This window comes from Beta vulgaris, chromosome 5 (assembly GCF_026745355.1).
Source record: "Beta vulgaris subsp. vulgaris cultivar EL10 chromosome 5, EL10.2, whole genome shotgun sequence".
In the NCBI taxonomy this organism is placed as follows: domain Eukaryota; kingdom Viridiplantae; phylum Streptophyta; class Magnoliopsida; order Caryophyllales; family Amaranthaceae; genus Beta; species Beta vulgaris.
Window position 1 is genome coordinate 53,506,248 of NC_079206.1, and position 12,940 is coordinate 53,519,187.

Genomic DNA, 12,940 nt, shown 5'->3' on the forward strand with positions numbered 1-12,940 from the left:
AAATTCTGCCCAAAACCCGGTCCAAAAACGGGCCAGGCCGGGCCAAAATAATCACTTCTAATATAACTCCTAAAATGGATAGATAATGGAAATGGATCAATAAGCTCAAAATTTAGATTGGCATAGTAATAAGTCTTTTTATTAATTCTTGATTATTAGATTAAAAACGATGAGATATTACAAGCCTCCCCCACAAACAAGGTTGTTAGCAGGATTCCAGGTAACGTCTACTGCTAACACCCGCACTCCCTTTCCAAGTACGTTTTATGGTGCTTTTATATAATGTTTATGTTATGTTTCACATTGTGTGCGGGATATGAAATGTTTGGCTATGTAAATGATTTGATGACGTTATGAAATGACTTTACTATGTTCATCAAAATCACTCATAACAAACTAAACATGATAAATGAAAGTGAAAGATGGTGAATGACAGTACTATGTTCTCTGGGCCTTGCACGTATCATTTTGTTATCTACGGACAACGCCACCTTCTGATGGGGGCCAACGTCCTCGGTGGTACCCACATTATGGCATTATATGCCACCTTCTGATAGGGAACTATGTCCTCGGTGGCTTTGTCTGGCATTATATGCCACCTTCTGATGGGGGATGAATATTCTCGGTGGCTTTGCCTTCTGTTACGATCCATGGCATTATATGCCACCTTCTGATGGGGGATGAATATCCTTGGTGGTTTTGCCTTCTGTTACGATCTATGGCATTATATGTCACCTTCTGATGGGGGATGAATATCCTCGGTGGCTTTGCCTTCTCTTTTATGATCTATGACATTATATGTCACCTTCTGATGGGGACCTATGTCCTCGGTGGTTATGCTTCTGTTGTACTCGCCAAGTAACCAAATAAAAGTTTTCTGATAATGAAATGTGATAATAGAGATTATTTTAATGAAAATGACTTTTAAATTCCTGATTCGAAGTATATGTTTATGAAATGGTTTTACTATATTCTCTTCTCCCTGTTTGCAAATAAAATGAATTGAAATGAATTTACGTTGTTAGAGTAGTATGTTACTGAGCCTCGGCTCATGACATTTTGTTTATCTATTTTAGGTATGTATACGAAGATGGGATGACATAGTAGTGAGGATTAAATTACTGTAATTCATGTGAATATGACGGTTATGTAATCCAAGTTTATGATCGCTAAATTATGTAACCTTAGCTATGCTTAAGCTATCTATCCATGTTGCTAGAATTACTTTAACTGTTATAGAGGTTTAGTTATATGAAAGAATGTTTGCCTTGTACTTTCCCGGGTGGAGAGTACGACAGTAACGCACCGACTAACCTAGGAAGGTCTTCCACTGCCAATCTTTGTAATTAATTAACATAATAGTGATGCTTAGAAGTTGGGGCGTTACAATACTACAACAAAAGGAAATAAAAAAATAAATTTTTTTGGAGGAAACCCCCTCTAAGGAAACCACGGTCAACTGACCACCCCCTCTCTCTATCCTTCCATCTACTCCCCTCTTTATTCCCTACTCTAATAACCTCCCTTATTTGAACCACCACTCATCATCTATCCACCTCCATTTTTGTCTCCAAAATTTATCTATAAATGCACAAAGGAATCAAGCTTTGAAGTCACAACACAAAAACCACATTACAATCAAATTTTTTTCTCCTCCCACTCCTCCGTCCTCTCACGGTACCAGCACACCACCACCACTGTGCGCACCACCTTCTGCACACCACCACTCTCTGACTGACGAACACCACGTCATTCCTTCACCGGAGCTGCACCACACGTGGCGCCACCAGCAACACTCTTATTCGCACGCTCCTCTGATTCGTTCGCTGCTGCTGCTCCTGCCTTCTTGCAGTTGGTGGAGCTCCGAAGACTGACGACCAACGCTGGTATGTTTCCACCGCGGGCTCCTGCCTTCCTGCACCTCTCGCTGGAGCTCGCTGAGGGCTCCTGCCCTGTCTTGTTTCGTCCCTGCTCCAAGTGAGTAGAGGTATAAACACCTCTTTTATTTTTATTTCCCTCTAAAATCTGTTTTCAAATATTACAAATGCAAGCCCAATTACTACCCATTGATAATTAATCTAAGTTGGGCCTAAAAACTAATTCCATTAGTTAAACCAACTTAATTTAATTGTTTCATGTATACTAGTTGGGCTCAAATATGATTTTTTATAATGTTAGTTAAGCTACTTGGTTAATTTGGTTGTCTTGATAATGTTGGCTTGGGTGGACTGATTTGTTGGATTTAGTTAAATCACTTGGTTTAGCTTAAATCTTTAACTAGTTGGGTTAATAATTATATTAAGGATTAGTTAAAAATATTATGTTAAGTTAATTAACTTCTAATTCTTATAATCTGACTTTTATAATTGAATACTAGGAACACTTTAATTTGTAAAAATGACTTTATATTTAGTTCATAAGTTCTATTATAATATATTTATGGTGATTATATTAATGATAAGAATAATTCAAGTTTAGTGATAACCACACCTAAGCTTATTTATGAAATAAATTAGTAAGTCGATAGTTATAAATAAATATCACTCATTAGCCTAGTTTGTAAACATATTAGTAATTAGGAATATCACGTTGTTATACTATGAGTGTTGTTAAAATAAATTCATTTAGTAACATGTACTTATAGTTTATTAAAACATGAATTATAAGACAAGATTATTTATCATTAGTATCACTTTTATATTTAAAAGATGTAAAACATAAGTTGAGCCTATTTATTAGAACCTCATTAAAGGAGAATAAGAATTAATATGAGGTATAAACTTTTCTAAAATGCCACTTAGTTGGTAACGAATTCCGCTTTTAAATTCTTAATTAGATTAAAGTAAGGAATATTACAAGCCTCCCCCGACTCTCAAGAAAACTTAACTACGTTACCAGGTAGCGTCTACTGCTAACACCCACAATCCCTTTCTAATGATATTTTATGTTATTTCGCACCACGTTGTTGATGTATGGATTGTGGGATATGAAAGATTTTATGAATATGACTATTTTCGATGATATAAAATGACTTTGATGTTATGAAAATATGGGTATGATAACACAATGATTCTAATTACGTTTTATGATTACGATTACGATGATGTAATGTAATTATGATATGTAAAAGAAACGAAACATGATAAAGTAAAGTGAAAGATGGTTCTTGGCAGTATTTGGGCAACGAAACTGTCACCTATGTTGTGGTTGCCTTTCTGTGGGCACAGAAAGTGTCACCTATGTTGTGACCGCCTTTCTGTTAAAAATGTGGGCACCGAAAGTGTCACCTATGTTGTGGTCGCCATTTTGTATGCTTTTGGGGAGACGTCCCTTACGTTATATTTTCAAGTTACCAATATAATTAAGTAAGATGAAAAGATGATGATGAAGCTTATGATATATTTATAAAAGGAAAAATTCACAAGATTGAGCCCAGCTATTACCCATTTTCTTTTATAACTCCCAACTATGGATTATTCCTTACAGGTTCCAAGTTTACTATCTTGTGATTTTCATAGGTCTCGAGTTACTTATAACCGGTTTAGAAGGTAATATTTTATAATATTTACCATCTTCGAACACTATCAGTAAGTGACAAAGACCTATAAAATGGGGCCAACGTTTAATAATCTTACCTTTTGAACCCACTAGTGGAAAAAAGGGGAAGGGTTGCGTTTTTGGCCAGCATCCCTTTCCGTAGCTGCCCTTCACTAAAAGTGAAGGGTTGCGTTTTTAAACCGCAACCCTTCACAACGAAGGGTTGCGGTTTTGGGCCTCAAACGCAACCCTTTTGACCCAAAAAAAAATTTGAAATAATGTAGCCAGGGATACAGATCAATTATGCTGAGATGATGACACTGACATATGAGCTTGCAGAAGTAAATTACGTTTGATAAAGCAGCAGCAACAACCAACTCCGTGTAAATGCAATTTGATAAAACTTCAATCCAGAAATTAAAATTAAAATTTTTATTGATTCTGATGAATATCATACAACCAAAATACTGTAATATACAACTGAAATTAAATAACAGATATAACAAAACTATTTCAATCTTTAACCTAAATGTTCAATGCTAACTTGAACTTCAGCCTCTAACTTTAACTTGAACTTCCTATTCAACCTAAATCTGTAAAAACCAAAATTAGAACAGAAGCAATGAACCCAAAATTCCAGAAAATTCATAAAACGGAGAGTATTTTTAAGAAAAAAATCCACAAATTAAAAACGAACGAAAATGAACACAAATAAAAAAAAAAACGAATGGAAATACAAAAGAGAAAAATTATGATCTAAAAATTAGATGAACATTAATCAAAACAAACATCAAGAAATTATAGATCTAAAAACGAAAAATCATCACTTGTTGTTAAGCGAAGTTCGACGACGACGAAAGGACGAACGACAAGGAATAGCCCGGCGCGGCAAGGTCAACTAACGATGACGACGACGAAAGGTCAACGAACGACGAACCCTTGCAGCGTGAAGGAGGGAATTTTTAGAGATTAATTATGCCGACAATCAAGTGTGAAGAGTGTTAAAATTGAAATCGAATTCGAAATTGAAAAGTTAGGGATCAACAATTTGCAGAGAGAGAAAGTGTATGTGTGTGAGAGAGAAAGGAGATCTTAGGTAAGCGAAGCTTCAATGGCGACGAAAGTGAGGAGAGAGAAAGAGAGAGAGAGAAATAGAGGAGAGAGGGGTTCGGCGTTGTAGAGTGCAGTGTTGTTGTGGAAGGAGGGAGGAAGGTGGGTGAGAGAAGAGAGAGAATGAGGAGAGAGAATTTAGTGAGGGAGAAGTTCCGGACGGGAAGAGGAGAGAGAATTTAATGAGAAGAGAGAGAATTTAATGAGGGAGTAGGAACCGCGTTTATAGGGCTGCGTTTTAAAAAAACCGCAGCCCTTTATTACTTAAATGGTTGCGTTTTTAAAAAACGCAGCCCTATAAACCATAAAGGGCAGCGGTTTTTAAAAAACGTATCCCTTCACTAAAAGGGCTGCGGTTTTCTTTAAAAACGCTGCCCTTCATAAAAGAAGGGTTGCGTTTTATCAACCCTTCCTTTTTTTCCCCTAGTGACCGTTTATAAGTAATTCAGGACTTATAAAAATCACAAGATGGTAAACTTTGGACCTGCATGGAATAATCCATGGTTGGGACTTATAAAAGAAAATGGGTAATAGTTGGGCCCACTCTTGTAAATTTTTCCTTTATAAAATGATCATATATGTTTATGAAATGATTTTACTGCTTCTCTCCTCCATGTTTCAGTAACAAAATGAATTGAAATGTTTTACGATGTTAGAGTAGTATGTTACTGAGCCTCGGCTCATGACGTTTTGTTTCTATTTTAGGTACTGATGATGATAACGGGTTGGTGCATCTGTGAGGAGTTATTTAGTTTTTAGCTTCCTTAAATTAAAGCACTTTTGGTTTAGTTTATTTCAAACTATGTCAGTTACTAAGTCTAAACTTTAGTCTTTATTAATGGATAATTAGGATGCCTTAAGTTATAATATGTTTAAGTTATGAATTTATGCTTGCCTTGTGCTTTCCAATCGGGAAGTACGGCAGTGACGCACCGACCTTCTAGGTTCCGCTGCTAATGACTCTTTAATTAACCGAATAACGATGATTAGAGGTCGGGGAGTTACCCTTATACTTAGGAAAATAATTAATCTTCATGAATCTTCCCTTGAATCTCCATGGATCACCATCCTTGAAACTCCTTTGATCCTCATCCCTTATTACATAATTTGTATTAAATAAATAACAAAAAATTTAGAGTTACAAAAATACAAATGATTTGCAGATCATATTTAATTTACATTTAAATATAACGATTCACAGATCGTATTTACTATCCTAATTTGGGCCATACTAGTCATAACATGTAAAATATAATATCATACATATTACATTAAACATCCAGGCATTTATAATATCATAATAAAATAAACACAAATTACTTACTTATTAATAATTAACAAATTTAAGCTAGAATTATGTAGGAAACTTTATTATTTTAGTTCAATTACTTATTTACATATGACAATAATCTTTATTATTCCCAAAATTGCAAACTAGAGGAAATTATATATGAATTAATGCTCAACATTAAAAAAAAAATCCCAAAAAGATTATTTTTTAAAAATTAATTGTAGGTCGTTGACCAACAGCATAAGGCTGCCAGTCAATACCCTTCCTGCAAAACACCAACACAGCAGCAACACTACCTTCATTGCACACACACGTCACTCAAAACCACCTGCAGCAGCGATAATAGTCGGCCAGCCCCCGTGCGTCTCACACCCTCGCAGCCGGCGATCAGCCCATCCACGTCGCTCACCGGCAGCACACGCCATCTGAGAGCTAAGCAGCGTGAGCCGCCGCGATCCCCATTCTACCTCGCCTACCTTTTGCGCCCTCCATCATGGCTCCACCGGTGCAAGTGGGGCCACCCAACTTTGGGGGGTAATGAGATGAGACAACTCGCAAGCTACTCGAGATCGACTCGATCAAAAATCGATAAATGCTCGACTCAAGTGACCTCAAATCAAACTCGAGCTCGACTTGAGATGTGGGTAAGTCAAGTTGTGCAACTCGATACTCGACTCGAAAACTCTTGAGAAGCTTAAATACCCTATTATCAATAGCAAATACCTAAATTCAACATTTTTTTACCTTATTGATACTAGTAACATGAGACAATTGCAAGTTATTCGAAATCTACTCGGTCAAAGCTAGACTCGGTCAATGCTCGACTTGGTCAATGCTCGGTTAAAGATAGACTCGATAGAAACTCGACTCGAGTGAGTTCGACTAAACTCAAACTCGACTCAAAATGCTAACGAGTCGAGTCGAGTCGAGCTAGCTCAAACTCGAACTTGACTCGCATCGTTGCCACCCCTACACCCAGCCATGGTGGGAAATCCTTGAATTTTGCAACAATTTACAAAATTCCAATTAATCTTTAATTTACAATTATTTAATGATTTAGGACTTAATTAGGTTTTCATAATCCAAAAAAATAATAGAAAATTTGAATCAATCAATGAATCTTAAACAAATTTTTAGATTTGTTGATTTTAGATTGAGTGCATAATGTTTATAAACAATAAATCGAACAAGAATTCAAAATTAGGGCAAAACATTAAATATTACCCAAAAAAAATCAGAAAATTAACACTTAAATTATGAAAAATTCAAATATACTTTTTACGGTGATCTACTGAATTATCATATCAAATAAATTTAAATATTTTAATTGTTATCCTGAAAATTTATGAATAATCAAAACCAAAATTCAAAAATTAGGGATAAAAATAATCAGATTATTTTTAGCCATGATATTATTCTAAATCTGTGTGGGTGGTGAATATTAGATTTATCTAACAAGTAAAAAAACTCATATTTTTCAATTGTTAACAAATTATTTCAATGATTAATAATCAAATTAAACATTAGATAATTGTAAATCTTACAAATATATTTATAAGAGCCAAAAATTTGGAGGAACTAACCAATTTATTTCGTCCATAATATAAAAATTTGGAATTTCATAAAATTATTTGAGCATAAATCACAAATAAATCAATTATTCACAATTTTCAATCACTTAATATTAAATATCAATTATGCAAACTCAAGCCATAAATAAATCCACCATTAATTGAATAAATTTTTTAACTTTGCATACAATAACATGATCATTTGAATATTATGAATAAGGCAAAACTGATACCACTATATATGTATATATAATATTATATAATAATAATTATATATATATATATATATATTAAATATATATATATATATATATATATATATATATATATATATATCGGAATTTCTATAAACAATTTCCTAGCATCTATCATAGGATCACACATGAATCATTCAATAGGAATTAAATATCAAACCATTGTAGCGTGATGTCCCTATTATATGCAAGGTTTGAAGACCCGAGACCCCCAAGTGTATGCTCCTCTAATCAGTCCATGAGTATCAATTGAACACCAACGTCTGCTAGAACGAAAGACAAGAAATCTCTTGCTTTTAGGTAGTATAGGCATCGGTTAGTGGGAATAGTTTAGGGTTTCACTTCTCTCTTCTCTTGTGAAAAGAAATTGATTAATGAATTGATCACCTAAACCCTAATATTATATCTTATATATAATAGGAGAGTCATATGCTAGTTAGGAGAACTAACTCTCCTCATATTCTCCTTATGACCGGTCCAACCCTAATCCTAATTGGATTTGGATTACTTTGTTCAACTTGTGCTACAATGTGTGAACTCATAGGATTAATATATTTTAGTTATAGGCCCGATCAATATTGTCCTATTAATCATATTTATTCTCTAGCAAGAGAATACGATTACTTAAATAAAAAACTTTATTTTCTTCATAATATAATTTCTATTAATATTTACTATAATTGTTGAATGTCTAAGGACATATTCCTTCATTATTGTGTAACAAAACCTCACATGTATATAGTAAAATATACTCCAACAAAAATGACATGGGATATACAAATAATGATATCAGCATGAAGTCATCTAGTCATTTATTTCACGTCATTTGAGTTTTTTTTTTTTTATTTTAAAAAAAAAAGCAGTAGTTTCTAGATTGATAAACAAAAGTTATAGTTGCACCCAAGAATTTTTGTTACATGAATGCTAACTAGCTATACTAAAAGATATTTTGTGAGAGTAGTTCTTAGATATTGTTATGATGAATCACATCTATATCTGTCATCTGTGAAACGATGTATGTTGTAGGTTGCTATAGCAATACAATGAGTTGCCATACAAAGATACGGCAACTATATCTGGTAATTCAAAGAAAGCATGAAGATAATTAACATGATTTAGGTGCCACCGTTAATATAATGATCGAACATATATATATACACTTCATTTGGGAAAGCGATTATTTTTTCCTTTTGTAGCCAAGCAACTGAAGTTGGTGGTGGGGTGGGGGGGACTTGGGGCTGAATAGCCTAAAGAGCAATAGCATGCATATTGCAACTTGCAGCATAGACGGGAAACTGATGTTTAGGATCCAACTACTTCACTGAATAAAAGAAAAGAGTGGTGCTTAATTGATAAAAGAATAGTGCACTTGATTGAGAAAAGATGGAAATGACATAGCCACTAAATCACTTCCAAGATATGATTCTTGACTTGTAGAGTTGTAGTCATGGTATTCTCCAAAATTTCCAATTTTGTCACAGGATGATTTTAAAGCCTTCGATTGAGTTAGGGGGTTCGTCAATGCAACTTCTCCATTTTGCAATATATATTCGCAAATACTCTTTTTGTTTTTAATTTCTAATTGTTACACTTAATGTTGGGAGAGAATCAAGTACAATGTACAAAAAACCAGGAAGAAGTACAATAAAAGAATGTTTAGTTTTGGAAAATGTAAAACAAACACTAAAATAAGGAAAATTTGTCAGAAATCACCTTTTATAACTACTTTTTTGTGAGAAATCACCTTTTAAAAAAACTGGTTAATTAGTCACCTTTTTGGTTCTTTTTTTTTGTTGGAAGTCACCACTTGTCGGAATCTGGTGGTTGACCTCGATTTTCTGCTGTTGACCATCAGATTTTTGCCATTCTTCCCCTTTATACTTCTCTGCCTCCCCCCTCGCATCCCCCGACAACCCACCCTCCAACCTCGCAACCCTCGGCAACCCCCCTCCCCCTCGCATCCCCTGACAACCCCCCTTGCAACCCGGCCCTCCGGCAACCCCCCGAACTATTCCCACCCTCCAATTTTCCCCAATTTCCCCCCAAATCCATCATCTTCCTTCATCTCTCTCATTCTCTCACTCTCTCTCTCTTCCTTCATTTCATCTATGCATTTGAAATTCTTATAGCTATATAATAATATTTGAACTTGGAATCAAGTTGAAATTAATGAAATTGAAACACAAAACAGGTAGATGAATCGAAGGAAGAGAGAGAGAGAGAGAGAGATGAATCAAATGGATTTGGGAAGAAAACCGGGTAAAAAAGGAAAAAAGAATGGTGTTATGACATCACGTGCCATGCACGTGATGGTCAATGCCAGAAAGCGTTAGTCAATGCCAATTTTCCAACAAGTGGTGGCTTCTAACAAAAAGAAAAAGAACAAAAAAGGTGGCTAATTAACCAATTTTTTTGAAAGGTGGGTTCTCACAAAAAACGTGGTTATAAAAGGTGGTTTCTGATAAATTTGCTCTAAAATATATAATGTAGGAAAAAAAAATAAGGTAAGAGGTGAGAAGCTTTTGAATGGATTATTAAAATCGTTCTACTGTATATTCTAAACCTTTTTATTTCTTTATATTTAATTTTATACATTATTTTATGCTTGCCTAATTGTTCAATGCATACTATATGATTGTCCTGCTTTATTGCTTTTCTCACCCACATGTTACTATTTATTGTTAATCAAGACCTAAAGAATTATTCTAATATAAATTAGATTAATTTGGACAACCTACTAGCTTCCCTGTAAATTGATTGCATAATAACATATCACTAAAAAATAGTCTGTTTATGTGTTTTCAGAACCAAACTAGAAACATTATTTGGTTATTCTATTGCATAAACATTGACATGAATCGATATTTAGTAGAGGCCAGCAATGGGAAACATGGTCCCTGACTGTGTTTGTACCCTCACCCCCTAACTCAATTATTGGTTCATTTTGACCATCTACGGAGTCTAGACGAGGAAATCTACGTTGGATAAGTCCCTATTCTGTCCTACGATTTCCCAGTATCCAATTAGGTTTACGATTCTTCCTTTAAAGAATTGCTGGTGACTTCAAAACGAATTTAAATACAAAAACCTTTAGAATGAGATAGTTCAATATAAATATGTGCTCATTCCCCGTAGGCAAAATAAAAGCACGCCTACAGAGAGAGATGTGGATGGGTTTCAATTCACCCATGTTGAGTTTCTTGCAAATTGACAAAGGCATGAGACTTACACTAGCCCCAAATTCACACAAGGCATTCTCGATAGCAATATCACCAAGTTTGACTGCAATATATTATCTGCTTGAATCTCCTAGCTTCTCTGGAAGCTTCATTGCAAAATAGCACTACACTCAGTTGTTCGTGAAACAATGACATTCTCTTCAGTTATTCTTTTTTTAAGGAGCATGTATTTCAAAAATGTAACGTTGGAAGGCATCTTAGAAATAGCATCCAAGAAGGGGATGTTGATGTGCAGCTTCTTCAAAATATCATGGAACTTCCCATACTTCTTTTCAAGTTTTTCCTGTGCCAATCTTTGAGGGAATGGAACATGCGTCTTGTATGCACTAGTAGAAAAATGATAATTTGCGTCTCCCTATTCGCATCGGACAAAAGAAAGACCAATGCAAATGTTCATAAACAGATGATTTGCATCGAATGTTAACAAAGATCTAACGCAAATAACCACAAAAAGGCCATTTGCGTTGGACTATCTAGAGAACGCGACGCAAATGATCCAAAAATGTGTGTCGGACGTGCCTAAGTGTGGATACATATGGGTATTAAATAAGCCCAAGATTTTGGATCCGACAATGTGCATTGTATTATCCCAATTGTGCAACACATATAGGTATTAAAATAAGTTTTGGGCCAAGAGACACGACGCAAATCATAAGGGCCAAGAGACACGACGCAAATCATGGGTTTCCCATATTTAAGGTGCACTTTAGGGTTCATTTTCCCAACCTTCTTTAGCCGTTTTCTCACATTTCAGAACTCCCTCCACCTTCATCTATCTTACTCCCACTTCAGAACCTCTACCGTCATCTCTCTCATCTCTTGTTTTTTCACCTTCATCTCTCATGTCTCTTTCGCATCTCTTTCTCATCTCTTTCATCTCCCTCATCTCTCGTTTTCTCACTTTCATCTCTCATCTCTCTCATCTCTCTTTTGCATCTCTCTAGTGGCAAATGCGGCGGTTTGACAGCAAGGGGAGGAGAAAGAAAGAAGGTAAAAGGGTTTAAAGATTCGATAGAGGAGCAGCGAGAGCTTTTTAGATCTCCGACGAGCGAGTGCGACGAATTTCAACCTCTGGCGAGTGTAAAGAAATTCGATCTTTGCGGTATACAAACCTCTGGTGGTAAGTTACCATTGATTACTAATTTTGAATTTTCTGATTCAATTTCTCATCAATTTTAGAGTTTAATTTGTTTGAGTTGAACTTTCAATTGATTGATCTCGAGTCAAAAGGATTGAAGATCAGAGTCGTTTTTTTTTTGTAATTTTATATTTTTTTTTTTATTTTCTGTAATCTATGTATTTTTTTAATTAGTGTTTGCGGTATACCGAGGTTTTTGAGGGTGGAAATTGTACTAATAATGAGAAATGTATTATAACGATCCTCTAATGGATGATTTTCTGTAATGAGGCAATGAACTTTGATTCTATTTGGATATGGAATCAGGATGTAGGTCTTGAATGGAAAACAAAGTCTGTTCATTTAATTTATTGTTTTCAAATGTGAGTTTGTTCTCAATTTCACGAAATTTATTTTTTTTACAAAATAACAATAATTTGCGTCAGATTGTGTTCAAAGTCTGACGCAGATTGACTTTTTTTTAATATAAAATGGCTGATATGCGTTGCAGATATACCATCATGCGACGCAGATGGTGTTGTTGCGCTTGGGGCTAAAAGGGCCATTTGCATCGAACGATGCAATACATACGCCGAAAGTAACACTAAATTTGTGTCGTGTCTTAATCCAACGCAGATCATATTTCTCAAATTTGCGTCGAGATGTATGTCGTTAGACCAATGTCCAAAGCAAATGGTGGTCCCAGGTGCGCCGCAAATCTTTAATTATGTACTAGTGATGGTTCAATAGGGATAATAGTGGGTTCCTTTTTCTCAGTCTCCTTAACTTCATCTTTGAATGCCTTCTCACCTTGATCTTCG